We start from the raw sequence: 13930 nt of genomic DNA on the forward strand, positions 1-13930 counted from the left end.
CTGTCCACATCTGTAGAGCTCCAACATTGACAGATCTGGAGAAGACCTCTGGATGCAGAACCACAGACAAGGCTGGGACGTAAAGTTCTGCCTGACTGAACAAAGATGGCAAATCGGCATGCGCACCAAGCCTCGCATTAGAATAACATAGAAACTAAAGAGTTCACGTGCGCTCCTCGCCTCGCATTAGAATCACATAGAAACTAAAGAGCGCATGTGCGCTCCTCGCATTGGAATCACATAGAAATTAAAGAGCGCACGTGCGCTCCTCGCATTGGAATCACATAGAAACTAAAGAGCGCACGTGCGCTCCTCGCATTGGAATCACATAGAAACTAAAGAGCGCACGTGCGCTCCTCGCCTCGCATTAGAATCACATAGAAACTGAAGAGTGCACGTGCGCTCCTCACCTCGCATTGGAATCACATAGAAACTAAAGAGCGCACGTGCGCTCCTCGCATTAGAATCGCATAGAAACTAAAGAGTGCACGTGTGCTCCTCACCTCGCATTAGAATCACATAGAAACTAAAGAGCGCATGTGCGCTCCTCGCATTGGAATCACATAGAAACTAAAGAGCGCACGTGCGCTCCTCGCATTGGAATCACATAAAAACTAAAGAGCGCACGTGCGCTCCTCGCCTCGCATTGGAATCACATAGAAACTAAAGAGCGCACGTGCGCTCCTCGCCTCGCATTGGAATCACATAGAAACGAAAGAGCGCACGTGCACTCCTCGCCTCGCATTAGAATCACATAGAAACTAAATAGCGCACGTGCGCTCCTCACCTCGCATTGGAATCACATAGAAACTAAAGAGTGCACGTGCGCTCCTCGCATTGGAATCACATAGAAACTTAAGAGTGCACGTGCGCTCCTCGCATCGCATTGGAATCACATAGAAACTAAAGAGCGCACGTGCGCTCCTCACCTCACATTAGAATCACATAGAAACTAAAGAGCGCACGTGCGCTCCTCGCATTGGAATCACATAGAAACTAAAGAGTGCACGTGCGCTCCTCACCTCGCATTGGAATCACATAGAAACTAAAGAGCGCACGTGCGCTCTTCGCATTGGAATCACATAGAAATTAAAGAGCGCACGTGCGCGCCTCGCATTAGAATCACATAGAAACTAAAGAGCGCACGTGCGCTCCTCACCTCGCATTGGAATCACATAGAAACTAAAGAGCGCACATGCGCTCCTCGCCTCGCAATCACATAGAAACTAAAGAGCGCACGTGCGCTCCTCGCCTCGCATTAGAATCACATAGAAACTAAAGAGTGCACGTGTGCTCCTCACCTCGCATTGGAATCACATAGAAACTAAAGAGTGCACGTGCGCTCCTCGCATTGGAATCACATAGAAACTAAAGAGCGCACGTGCGCTCCTTGCCTCGCATTAGAATCACATAGAAACTAAAGAGCGCATGTGCGCTCCTCGCATTGGAATCACATAGAAACTAAAGAGCGCACGTGCGCTCCTCGCATTGAAATCACATAAAAACTAAAGAGCGCACATGCGCTCCTCGCAATCACATAGAAACTAAAGAGCGCACGTGTGCTCCTCACCTCACATTAGAATCACATAGAAACTAAAGAGCACACGTGCGCTCCTCGCCTCGCATTGGAATCACATAGAAACTAAAAAGCGCACGTGCGGTCCTCGCCTCGCATTGGAATCACATAGAATCTAAAGAGTGCACGTGTGCTCCTCGCCTCGCATTAGAATCACATAGAAACTAAAGAGTGCACGTGCGCTCCTCGCATTGGAATCACATAGAAACTAAAGAGCGCACGTGCGCTCCTCGCATTGGAATCACATAGAAACTAAAGAGCGCACGTGCGCTCCTCACCTCACATTAGAATCACATAGAAACTAAAGAGCGCACGTGCGCTCCTCGCCTCGCATTGGAATCACATAGAAACTAAAAAGCGCACGTGCGGTCCTCGCCTCGCATTGGAATCACATAGAATCTAAAGAGTGCACGTGTGCTCCCCGCCTCGCATTAGAATCACATAGAAACTAAAGAGTGCACGTGCGCTCCTCGCATTGGAATCACATAGAAACTAAAGAGCGCACGTGCGCTCCTCGCATTGGAATCACATAGAAACTAAAGAGTGCACGTGCGCTCCTCGCCTCGCATTGGAATCACATAGAAACTAAAGAGTGCACGTGCGCTCCTCACCTCACATTAGAATCACATAGAAACTAAAGAGCGCACGTGCGCTCCTTGCCTCGCATTGGAATCACATAGAAATTAAAGAGAGCACGTGCGCTCCTCGCATTGGAATCACATAGAAACTAAAGAGCGCACGTGCGCTCCTCGCCTCGCATTAGAATTACATAGAAACTAAAGCGTGCACGTGCGCTCCTCACCTCGCATTGGAATCACATAGAAACTAAAGAGTGCACGTGCGCTCCTCGCATTGGAATCACATAGAAACTAAAGAGCGCACGTGCGCTCCTTGCCTCGCATTAGAATCACATAGAAACTAAAGAGCGCATGTGCGCTCCTCGCATTGGAATCACATAGAAACTAAAGAGCGCACGTGCGCTCCTCGCATTGGAATCACATAGAAACTAAAGAGCGCATGTGCGCTCCTCGCATTGGAATCACATAAAAACTAAAGAGCGCACGTGCGCTCCTCGCCTCGCATTAGAATCACATAGAAACTAAAGAGCGCACGTGCGCTCCTCACCTCGCATTAGAATCACATAGAAACTAAAGAGTGCACGTGCGCTCCTCACCTCGCATTGAAATCACATAGAAACTAAAGAGCGCACGTGCGCTCCTCGCCTCGCAATCACATAGAAACTAAAGAGCACACGTGCGCTCCTCGCCTCGCAATCACATAGAAACTAAAGAGCGCACGTGCGTTCCTCACCTCGCATTGGAATCACATAGAAACTAAAGAGCGCTCCTCGCCTCGCATTGGAATCACATAGAAACTAAAGAGCGCACGTGCACTCCTCGCCTCGCTCCACGGAAAGTGAATGGATAGGCTAGATGTGTGTCCAGCCCATCAATAATTGGCCAGGCGCGTATACAGCCGAAGCACGTCACTCCCCCTAGAACAAATGAGGACGCGCATCGCGCATCTCTCACAAGGAGATGTGCACCGAATAACCCTCAATGGGAAGGCACAATGACGTACACACCCAAAGGGGAGCGAGAACATGACGTCCAAACATGCCTTAAAGTGCCTGTACTGATATCAATTCAAAAACATGGAATAACGGTCCAACAATAATTGATATTAAACACCCAGAAGGACAGTAAATGACCAGATCCCACAGCGGCACGTGCACATGCTCTAATGATTAGTTCATGGATAAATATGGACCGACCACTCATAATAAAAAGAAAACAAGATAGATAAGAACCCATATAATATTCTTTACATGCAGGGCCGCGCCCGCCATCGGGGGTACAGCCGTTACAACTGTAAGGGGGCCCGCCCGGGCCAGAAGAAGGCAGGATAGGTGAAGGGGATCCGTGCTTTGCAGTACAGAAATTATCTCCGTTTCTGCAGTTCTCGTGTCATTGAGCTCAGACATCGAGCACTTTACTGCCACCTCTGGCTACTATGTGCATGTGCACCCCTCGTGTGACAGTGATCTGCCTGTACTCTGCTTCTCAGCAACATGTCAGCTTTGTAAAATCGAGCCGGGACAAGTAGAGGCTGTGAAGGTAAGGGAGGGGCCAGAGGCGTGTGTGTACAGATTTGTGTATGTGGGGCTGACATATATACAGGTGTGTGGGGTGGTGGCTGACATATATATAAATATATATAAAATCATTTAAGTTCATTTTTTTTCCTCATTAATGTACACACAGCACCCCATATTGTACACACAGCACCCCATATTGTACACACAGCACCCCATATTGTACACACAGCACCCCATATTGTACACACAGCACCCCATATTGTACACACAGCACCCCATATTGTACACACAGTCCCCCATATTGTACACACAGCACCCCATATTGTACACACAGCACCCCATATTGTACACACAGCACCCCATATTGTACACACAGTCCCCCATATTGTACACACAGCACCTCATATTGTACACACAGTCCCCCATATTGTACACACAGCACCCCATATTGTACACACAACACCTCATATTGTACACACAGCCCCCCATATTGTACACACAGCCCCCCATATTGTACACACAGCCCCCCATATTATACACACAGCACCCCATATTGTACACACAGCACCCCATATTGTACACACAACACCTCATATTGTACACACAGCCCCCCATATTGTACACACAGCCCCCCATATTGTACACACAGCACCCCATATTGTACACACAGCACCCCATATTGTACACACAGCTCCCCATATTGTACACACAGCACCCCATATTGTACACACAGCTCCCCATATTGTACACACAGCACCCCATATTGTACACACAGCCCCCATATTGTACACACAGCTCCCCATATTGTACACACAGCCCCCCATATTGTACACACATCACCCCATATTGTACACACAGCACCTCATATTGTACACACAGCACCCCATATTGTACACACAGCACCTCATATTGTACACACAGCTCCCCATATTGTACACACAGCACCTCATATTGTACACACAGCACCTCATATTGTACACACAGCACCCCATATTGTACACAGCACCCCATATTGTACACACAGCACCTCATATTGTACACACAGCCCCCCATATTGTACACAGCACCCCATATTGTACACAGCACCCCATATTGTACACACAGCACCTCATATTGTACACACAACACCCCATATTGTACACACAGCACCTCATATTGTACACACAGCACCCCATATTGTACCCACAGCACCCCATATTGTACACACAGCCCCCCATATTGTACACACAGCTCCCCATATTGTACACACAGCACCCCATATTGTACACACAGCCCCCCATATTGTACACACAGCACCCCATATTGTACACACAGCACCCCATATTGTACACACAGCCCCCCATATTGTACACACAGCCCCTCATATTGTACACACAGCACCCCATATTGTACACACAGCACCCCATATTGTACACACAGCACCTCATATTGTACACACAGCACCCCATATTGTACACACAGCACCTCATATTGTACACACAGCACCCCATATTGTACCCACAGCCCCCCATATTGTACACACAGCACCCCATATTGTACACACAGCACCTCATATTGTACACACAGCCCCCATATTGTACACACAGCACCCCATATTGTACACACGGCACCCCATATTGTACACACGGCACCCCATATTGTACACACGGCCCCCCATATTGTACACACGGCACCTCATATTGTACACACGGCGCCCCATATTGTACCCACGGCGCCCCATATTGTACACACGGCGCCCCATATTGTACACACGGCACCTCATATTGTACACACGGCCCCCCATATTGTACACACGGCACCTCATATTGTACACACGGCCCCCCATATTGTACACACGGCCCCCCATATTGTACACACGGCACCTCATATTGTACACACGGCCCCCCATATTGTACACACGGCCCCCCATATTGTACACACGGCCCCCCATATTGTACACACGGCCCCCCATATTGTACACACGGCCCCCCATATTGTACACACGGCACCTCATATTGTACACACGCCCCCCATATTGTACACACGGCCCCCCATATTGTACACACGGCCCCCCATATTGTACACACAGCACCTCATATTGTACACACAGCACCCCATATTGTACACACAGCCCCCCATATTGTACACACAGCCCCCCATATTGACACAGAATTGTTGACATTTTTGCAGATTTATTAAAATAGAAAACCTGAAATATCACATGCTCCTAAGTATTCAGACCCTTTGCTCAGTATTTAGTAGAAGCCCCTTTTGATGAGTCTTTTTGGGAAAGATACAACAAGTTTTTCACACCTGGATTTGGGGATCCTCTGCCATTCCTCCTTGCAGATCCTCTCCAGTTCTGTCAGGGGGGATGGTAAACGTTGGTGGACGGCCATTTTTAGGTCTCTCCAGAGATGCTCAATTGGGTTTAAGTCAGGGCTCTGGCTGGGCCATTCAAGAACAGTCACGGAGTTGTTGTGAAGCCACTCCTTCGTTATTTTAGCTGTGTGCTTAGGGTCATTGTCTTGTTGGAAGGTAAACCTTCGGCCCAGTCTGAGGTCCTGAGCACTCTGGAGAAGGTTTTCATCCAGGATATCCCTGTACTTGGCCGCATTCATCTTTCCCTCGATTGCAACCAGTCGTCCTGTCCCTGCAGCTGAAAAACACCCCCACAGCATGATGCTGCCACCACCATGCTTCACTGTTGGGACTGTATTGGACAGGTGATGAGCAGTGCCTGGTTTTCTCCACACATACCGCTTAGAATTAAGGCCAAAAAGTTCTATCTTGGTCTCATCAGACCAGAGAATCTTATTTCTCACCATCTTGGAGTCCTTCAGGTGTTTTTTAGCAAACTCCATGCGGCTTTCATGTGTCTTGCACTGAGGAGAGGCTTCCGTCGGACCACTCTGCCATAAAGCCCCGACTGGTGGAGGGCTGCAGTGATGGTTGACTTTCTACAACTTTCTCCCATCCCCCGACTGCATCTCTGGAGCTCAGCCACAGTGATCTTTGGGTTCTTCTTTACCTCTCTCACCAAGGCTCTTCTCCCCCGATAGCTCAGTTTGGCCGGACAGCCAGCTCTAGGAAGGGTTCTGGTCGTCCCAAACGTCTTCCATTTAAGGATTATGGAGGCCACTGAGCTCTTAGGAACCTTAAGTGCAGCAGAAATGTTTTTGTAACCTTGGCCAGATCTGTGCCTTGTCACAATTCTGTCTCTGAGCTCTGTGCCTTGTCACACTTCTGTCTCTGAGCTCTGTGCCTTGTCACAATTCTGTCTCTGAGCTCTGTGCCTTGCCACAATTCTGTCTCTGAGCTCTTCAGGCAGTTCCTTTGACCTCATGATTCTCATTTGCTCTGACATGCACTGTGAGCTGTAAGGTCTTATATAGACAGGTGTGTGGCTTTCCTAATCAAGTCCAATCAGTATAATCAAACACAGCTGGACTCAAATGAAGGTGTAGAACCATCTCAAGGATGATCAGAAGAAATGGACAGCACCTGAGTTATATATATGAGTGTCACAGCAAAGGGTCTGAATACTTAGGAGCATGTGATATTTCAGTTTTTCTATATGTAATAAATCTGCAAAAATGTCAACAATTCTGTGTTTTTCTGTCAATATGGGGTGCTGTGTGTACAATATGGGGTGCTGTGTGTACAATATGGGGAGCTGTGTGTACAATATGGGGTGCTGTGTGTACAATATGGGGGGCTGTGTGTACAATATGGGGTGTTGTGTGTACAATATGAGGTGCTGTGTGTACAATATGGGGTGCTGTGTGTACAATATGGGGTGCTGTGTGTACAATATGGGGGGCTGTGTGTACAATATGGGGTGCTGTGTGTACAATATGAGGTGCTGTGTGTACAATATGAGGTGCTGTGTGTATAATATGGGGGGCTGTGTGTACAATATGGGGGGCTGTGTGTACAATATGGGGTGATGTGTGTATAATATGGGGGGCTGTGTGTACAATATGGGGAGCTGTGTGTACAATATGGGGGGCTGTGTGTACAATATGGGGGGCTGTGTGTACAATATGGGGGGCTGTGTGTACAATATGGGGGGCTGTGTGTACAATATGGGGTGCTGTGTGTACAATATGGGGTGTTGTGTGTACAATATGAGGTGCTGTGTGTACAATATGGGGTGCTGTGTGTACAATATGGGGGGCTGTGTGTACAATATGAGGTGCTGTGTGTACAATATGGGGTGCTGTGTGTACAATATGAGGTGCTGTGTGTACAATATGGGGTGCTGTGTGTACAATATGGGGGGCTGTGTGTACAATACGGGGTGCTGTGTGTACAATATGGGGGGCTGTGTGTACAATATGGGGGGCTGTGTGTACAATATGGGGTGTTGTGTGTACAATATGGGGAGCTGTGTGTACAATATGGGGGGCTGTGTGTACAATATGGGGGGCTGTGTGTACAATATGGGGTGCTGTGTACAATATGAGGTGATGTGTGTACAATATGGGGTGCTGTGTGTACAATATGGGGTGCTGTGTGTACAATATGAGGTGCTGTGTGTACAATATGAGGTGTTGTGTGTACAATATGGGGGGCTGTGTGTACAATATGGGGGGCTGTGTGTACAATATGAGGTGCTGTGTGTACAATATGGGGGGCTGTGTGTACAATATGGGGGGCTGTGTGTACAATATGGGGGGCTGTGTGTACAATATGAGGTGCTGTGTGTACAATATGGGGGGCTGTGTGTACAATATGGGGGGCTGTGTGTACAATATGAGGTGCTGTGTGTACAATATGGGGGGCTGTGTGTACAATATGGGGTGCTGTGTGTACAATATGGGGGGCTGTGTGTACAATATGGGGGGCTGTGTGTACAATATGAGGTGCTGTGTGTACAATATGGGGGGCTGTGTGTACAATATGGGGTGCTGTGTGTACAATATGGGGGGCTGTGTGTACAATATGGAGTGCTGTGTGTACAATATGGGGGGCTGTGTGTATAATATGGGGGGCTGTGTGTACAATATGGGGGGCTGTGTGTACAATATGGGGTGCTGTGTGTACAATATGAGGTGATGTGTGTACAATATGGGGTGCTGTGTACAATATGGGGTGCTGTGTGTACAATATGGGGTGCTGTGTGTACAATATGAGGTGCTGTGTGTACAATATGGGGTGCTGTGTGTACAATATGGGGGGCTGTGTGTACAATATGGGGTGATGTGTGTACAATATGGGGTGCTGTGTGTACAATATGAGGTGATGTGTGTACAATATGGGGTGCTGTGTGTACAATATGGGGGGTTGTGTGTACAATATGGGGTGATGTGTGTACAATATGGGGGGCTGTGTGTACAATATGGGGGGCTGTGTGTACAATATGGGGGGCTGTGTGTACAATATGGGGTGCTGTGTGTACAATATGAGGTGATGTGTGTACAATATGGGGTGCTGTGTACAATATGGGGTGCTGTGTGTACAATATGGGGTGCTGTGTGTACAATATGAGGTGCTGTGTGTACAATATGGGGGGCTGTGTGTACAATATGGGGGGCTGTGTGTACAATATGGGGTGCTGTGTGTACAATATGAGGTGATGTGTGTACAATATGGGGTGCTGTGTACAATATGGGGTGCTGTGTGTACAATATGGGGTGCTGTGTGTACAATATGAGGTGCTGTGTGTACAATATGGGGTGCTGTGTGTACAATATGGGGGGCTGTGTGTACAATATGGGGTGATGTGTGTACAATATGAGGTGCTGTGTGTACAATATGAGGTGCTGTGTGTACAATATGGGGGGTTGTGTGTACAATATGGGGTGATGTGTGTACAATATGGGGTGCTGTGTGTACAATATGAGGTGCTGTGTGTACAATATGGGGGGTTGTGTGTACAATATGGGGTGATGTGTGTACAATATGGGGGGCTGTGTGTACAATATGGGGGGCTGTGTGTACAATATGGGGGGCTGTGTGTACAATATGGGGTGCTGTGTGTACAATATGAGGTGATGTGTGTACAATATGGGGTGCTGTGTACAATATGGGGTGCTGTGTGTACAATATGGGGTGCTGTGTGTACAATATGAGGTGCTGTGTGTACAATATGAGGTGCTGTGTGTACAATATGGGGTGCTGTGTGTACAATATGGGGGGCTGTGTGTACAATATGGGGTGATGTGTGTACAATATGGGGTGCTGTGTGTACAATATGAGGTGCTGTGTGTACAATATGGGGGGTTGTGTATAATATGGGGTGATGTGTGTACAATATGGGGGGCTGTGTGTACAATATGGGGTGCTGTGTGTACAATATGGGGTGCTGTGTGTACAATATGGGGTGCTGTGTGTACAATATGGGGAGCTGTGTGTATAATATGGGGTGCTGTGTGTACAATATGGGGGGCTGTGTGTACAATATGGGGGGCTGTGTGTACAATATGGGGGGCTGTGTGTACAATATGGGGGGCTGTGTGTACAATACGGGGGGCTGTGTGTACAATACGGGGTGATGTGTGTACAATACGGGGGGCTGTGTGTACAATACGGGGGGCTGTGTGTACAATATGGGGTGCTGTGTGTACAATATGGGGTGCTGTGTGTACAATATGAGGTGCTGTGTGTACAATATGAGGTGCTGTGTGTACAATATGGGGGGCTGTGTGTACAATATGGGGGGCTGTGTGTACAATATGAGGTGCTGTGTGTACAATATGGGGAGCTGTGTGTACAATATGGGGGGCTGTGTGTACAATATGGGGGGCTGTGTGTACAATATGGGGGGCTGTGTGTACAATATGGGGGGGTGTGTACAATATGGGGGGCTGTGTGTACAATATGGGGGGCTGTGTGTACAATATGGGGGGCTGTGTGTACAATATGGGGTGCTGTGTGTACAATATGGGGGGCTGTGTGTACAATATGGGGTGCTGTGTGTACAATATGGGGTGTTGTGTGTACAATATGGAGTGCTGTGTGTACAATATGGGGTGCTGTGTGTACAATATGGGGTGCTGTGTGTACAATATGGAGGGCTGTGTGTACAATATGGGGTGCTGTGTGTACAATATGAGGTGCTGTGTGTACAATATGGGGGGCTGTGTGTACAATATGGGGTGCTGTGTGTACAATATGGGGGGCTGTGTGTACAATATGGAGTGCTGTGTGTACAATATGGGGGGCTGTGTGTACAATATGGGGAGCTGTGTGTACAATATGAGGTGATGTGTGTACAATATGGGGTGCTGTGTGTACAATATGGGGTGCTGTGTGTACAATATGGGGTGCTGTGTGTACAATATGAGGTGCTGTGTGTACAATATGGGGGGCTGTGTGTACAATATGGGGGGCCGTGTGTACAATATGGGGTGCCGTGTGTACAATATGGGGGGCCGTGTGTACAATATGGGGGGCCGTGTGTACAATATGGGGGGCCGTGTGTACAATATGGGGGGCCGTGTGTACAATATGGGGGGCCGTGTGTACAATATGGGGGGCCGTGTGTACAATATGGGGTGCCGTGTGTACAATATGGGGTGCCGTGTGTACAATATGGGGTGCCGTGTGTACAATATGGGGTGATGTGTGTACAATATGAGGGGCTGTGTGTACAATATGGGGGGCTGTGTGTACAATATGGGGGGCTGTGTGTACAATATGAGGTGCTGTGTGTACAATATGAGGTGCTGTGTGTATAATATGGAGTGCTGTGTGTACAATATGGGGTGCTGTGTGTACAATATGGGGGGCTGTGTGTACAATATGGGGTGCTGTGTGTACAATATGGGGTGCTGTGTGTACAATATGAGGGGCTGTGTGTACAATATGGGGGGGCTGTGTGTACAATATGGGGGGCTGTGTGTACAATATGAGGGGCTGTGTGTACAATATGGGGGGGCTGTGTGTACAATATGGGGGGCTGTGTGTACAATATGGGGTGCTGTGTGTACAATATGAGGGGCTGTGTGTACAATATGGGGGGGCTGTGTGTACAATATGGGGGGCTGTGTGTACAATATGGGGTGCTGTGTGTACAATATGGGGTGCTGTGTGTACAATATGGAGTGCTGTGTGTATAATATGGGGTGCTGTGTGTACAATATGGGGTGCTGTGTGTACAATATGGAGGGCTGTGTGTACAATATGGGGTGCTGTGTGTACAATATGAGGTGCTGTGTGTACAATATGGGGGGCTGTGTGTACAATATGGGGTGCTGTGTGTACAATATGGGGGGCTGTGTGTACAATATGGAGTGCTGTGTGTACAATATGGGGGGCTGTGTGTACAATATGGGGAGCTGTGTGTACAATATGAGGTGATGTGTGTACAATATGGGGTGCTGTGTGTACAATATGGGGTGCTGTGTGTACAATATGGGGTGCTGTGTGTACAATATGAGGTGCTGTGTGTACAATATGGGGGGCTGTGTGTACAATATGGGGGGCCGTGTGTACAATATGGGGTGCCGTGTGTACAATATGGGGGGCCGTGTGTACAATATGGGGGGCCGTGTGTACAATATGGGGGGCCGTGTGTACAATATGGGGGGCCGTGTGTACAATATGGGGGGCCGTGTGTACAATATGGGGTGCCGTGTGTACAATATGGGGTGCCGTGTGTACAATATGGGGTGCCGTGTGTACAATATGGGGTGATGTGTGTACAATATGAGGGGCTGTGTGTACAATATGGGGGGCTGTGTGTACAATATGGGGGGCTGTGTGTACAATATGGGGGGCTGTGTGTACAATATGAGGTGCTGTGTGTACAATATGAGGTGCTGTGTGTATAATATGGAGTGCTGTGTGTACAATATGGGGTGCTGTGTGTACAATATGGGGGGCTGTGTGTACAATATGGGGTGCTGTGTGTACAATATGGGGTGCTGTGTGTACAATATGAGGGGCTGTGTGTACAATATGGGGGGGCTGTGTGTACAATATGGGGGGCTGTGTGTACAATATGAGGGGCTGTGTGTACAATATGGGGGGGCTGTGTGTACAATATGGGGGGCTGTGTGTACAATATGGGGTGCTGTGTGTACAATATGAGGGGCTGTGTGTACAATATGGGGGGGCTGTGTGTACAATATGGGGGGCTGTGTGTACAATATGGGGTGCTGTGTGTACAATATGGGGTGCTGTGTGTACAATATGGGGTGATGTGTGTACAATATGGAGTGCTGTGTGTATAATATGGGGGGCTGTGTGTACAATATGGGGTGATGTGTGTACAATATGGGGGGCTGTGTGTACAATATGGGGGGCTGTGTGTACAATATGGGGTGCTGTGTGTACAATATGGGGTGATGTGTGTACAATATGGGGTGCTGTGTGTACAATATGAGGTGCTGTGTGTACAATATGGAGTGCTGTGTGTATAATATGGGGTGCTGTGTGTACAATATGGGGTGCTGTGTGTACATTAATGAGGAAAAAAAATGAACTTAAATGATTTTATCAAATGGCTGCAATATAACAAAGAGTGAGAAATGTAGGGGGGTCTGAATACTTTCCCTCCCCATTGTAGATTTGTAAGGTTGCTACCTGGTCTTCAGTGGTTACGTTTTCAAAATTTTATGAAGTGGATGTTTTGATCATCTGAAGATTCGCCTTTTGGCCGTAGTTTTACTACAAGCTGCCATTTAAAGTCTGATGTGTATTTTTGTGTGGCAGGGTGTCTCCCTCCCCTCATGGTTATTGCTCGGGGACATCTCAGTAGGTGATGAGTATGAGCCTCACTCTGTGTCCCGTAATGTATGATAAAAAGAAAATACTTACCTGTAAAATCCTTTTCTTTGAGTACACAGAGGTCCCGCCCCTCTATTTGAGGATTCAATACAAAACTGAAGTACTTCCTGTATGGGAGGAGTTATATAGAGGATCACTTCCTGTCTACCAGTGTCCGTTCACCTGAAGATGGCGTATAACCCAGCAGGTCATGACTATGAGCCTGGCTCTGTGTCCTGTGATGTATGATAAAGAAAAGGATTTTACAGGTAAGTATGATGAAAAAAAATCCCATTTTATACTGAGATGACATGACACTCAGGTGGACTCTATTTACTAATTAGGTGACTTCTGAAGACAATTGGTTCCTCTAGATTTTAGTTAGGGGTATCAGAGTAAAGGGGGCGCCATACAAATCCCCCCCCCCCCCACTTTTCACATATTTATTTGTATCATTTATCATTTTCCTTCCACTTCACAATTATGTGACACTTTGTGTTGGTCTATCACATAAAATCCCAATAAAATACATTTATGGTTTTGGTTGTAACAAAATGTGG

The sequence above is a fragment of the Aquarana catesbeiana genome, linkage group LG01, assembly GCF_042186555.1.
Source record: "Aquarana catesbeiana isolate 2022-GZ linkage group LG01, ASM4218655v1, whole genome shotgun sequence".
NCBI classification, from domain to species: domain Eukaryota; kingdom Metazoa; phylum Chordata; class Amphibia; order Anura; family Ranidae; genus Aquarana; species Aquarana catesbeiana.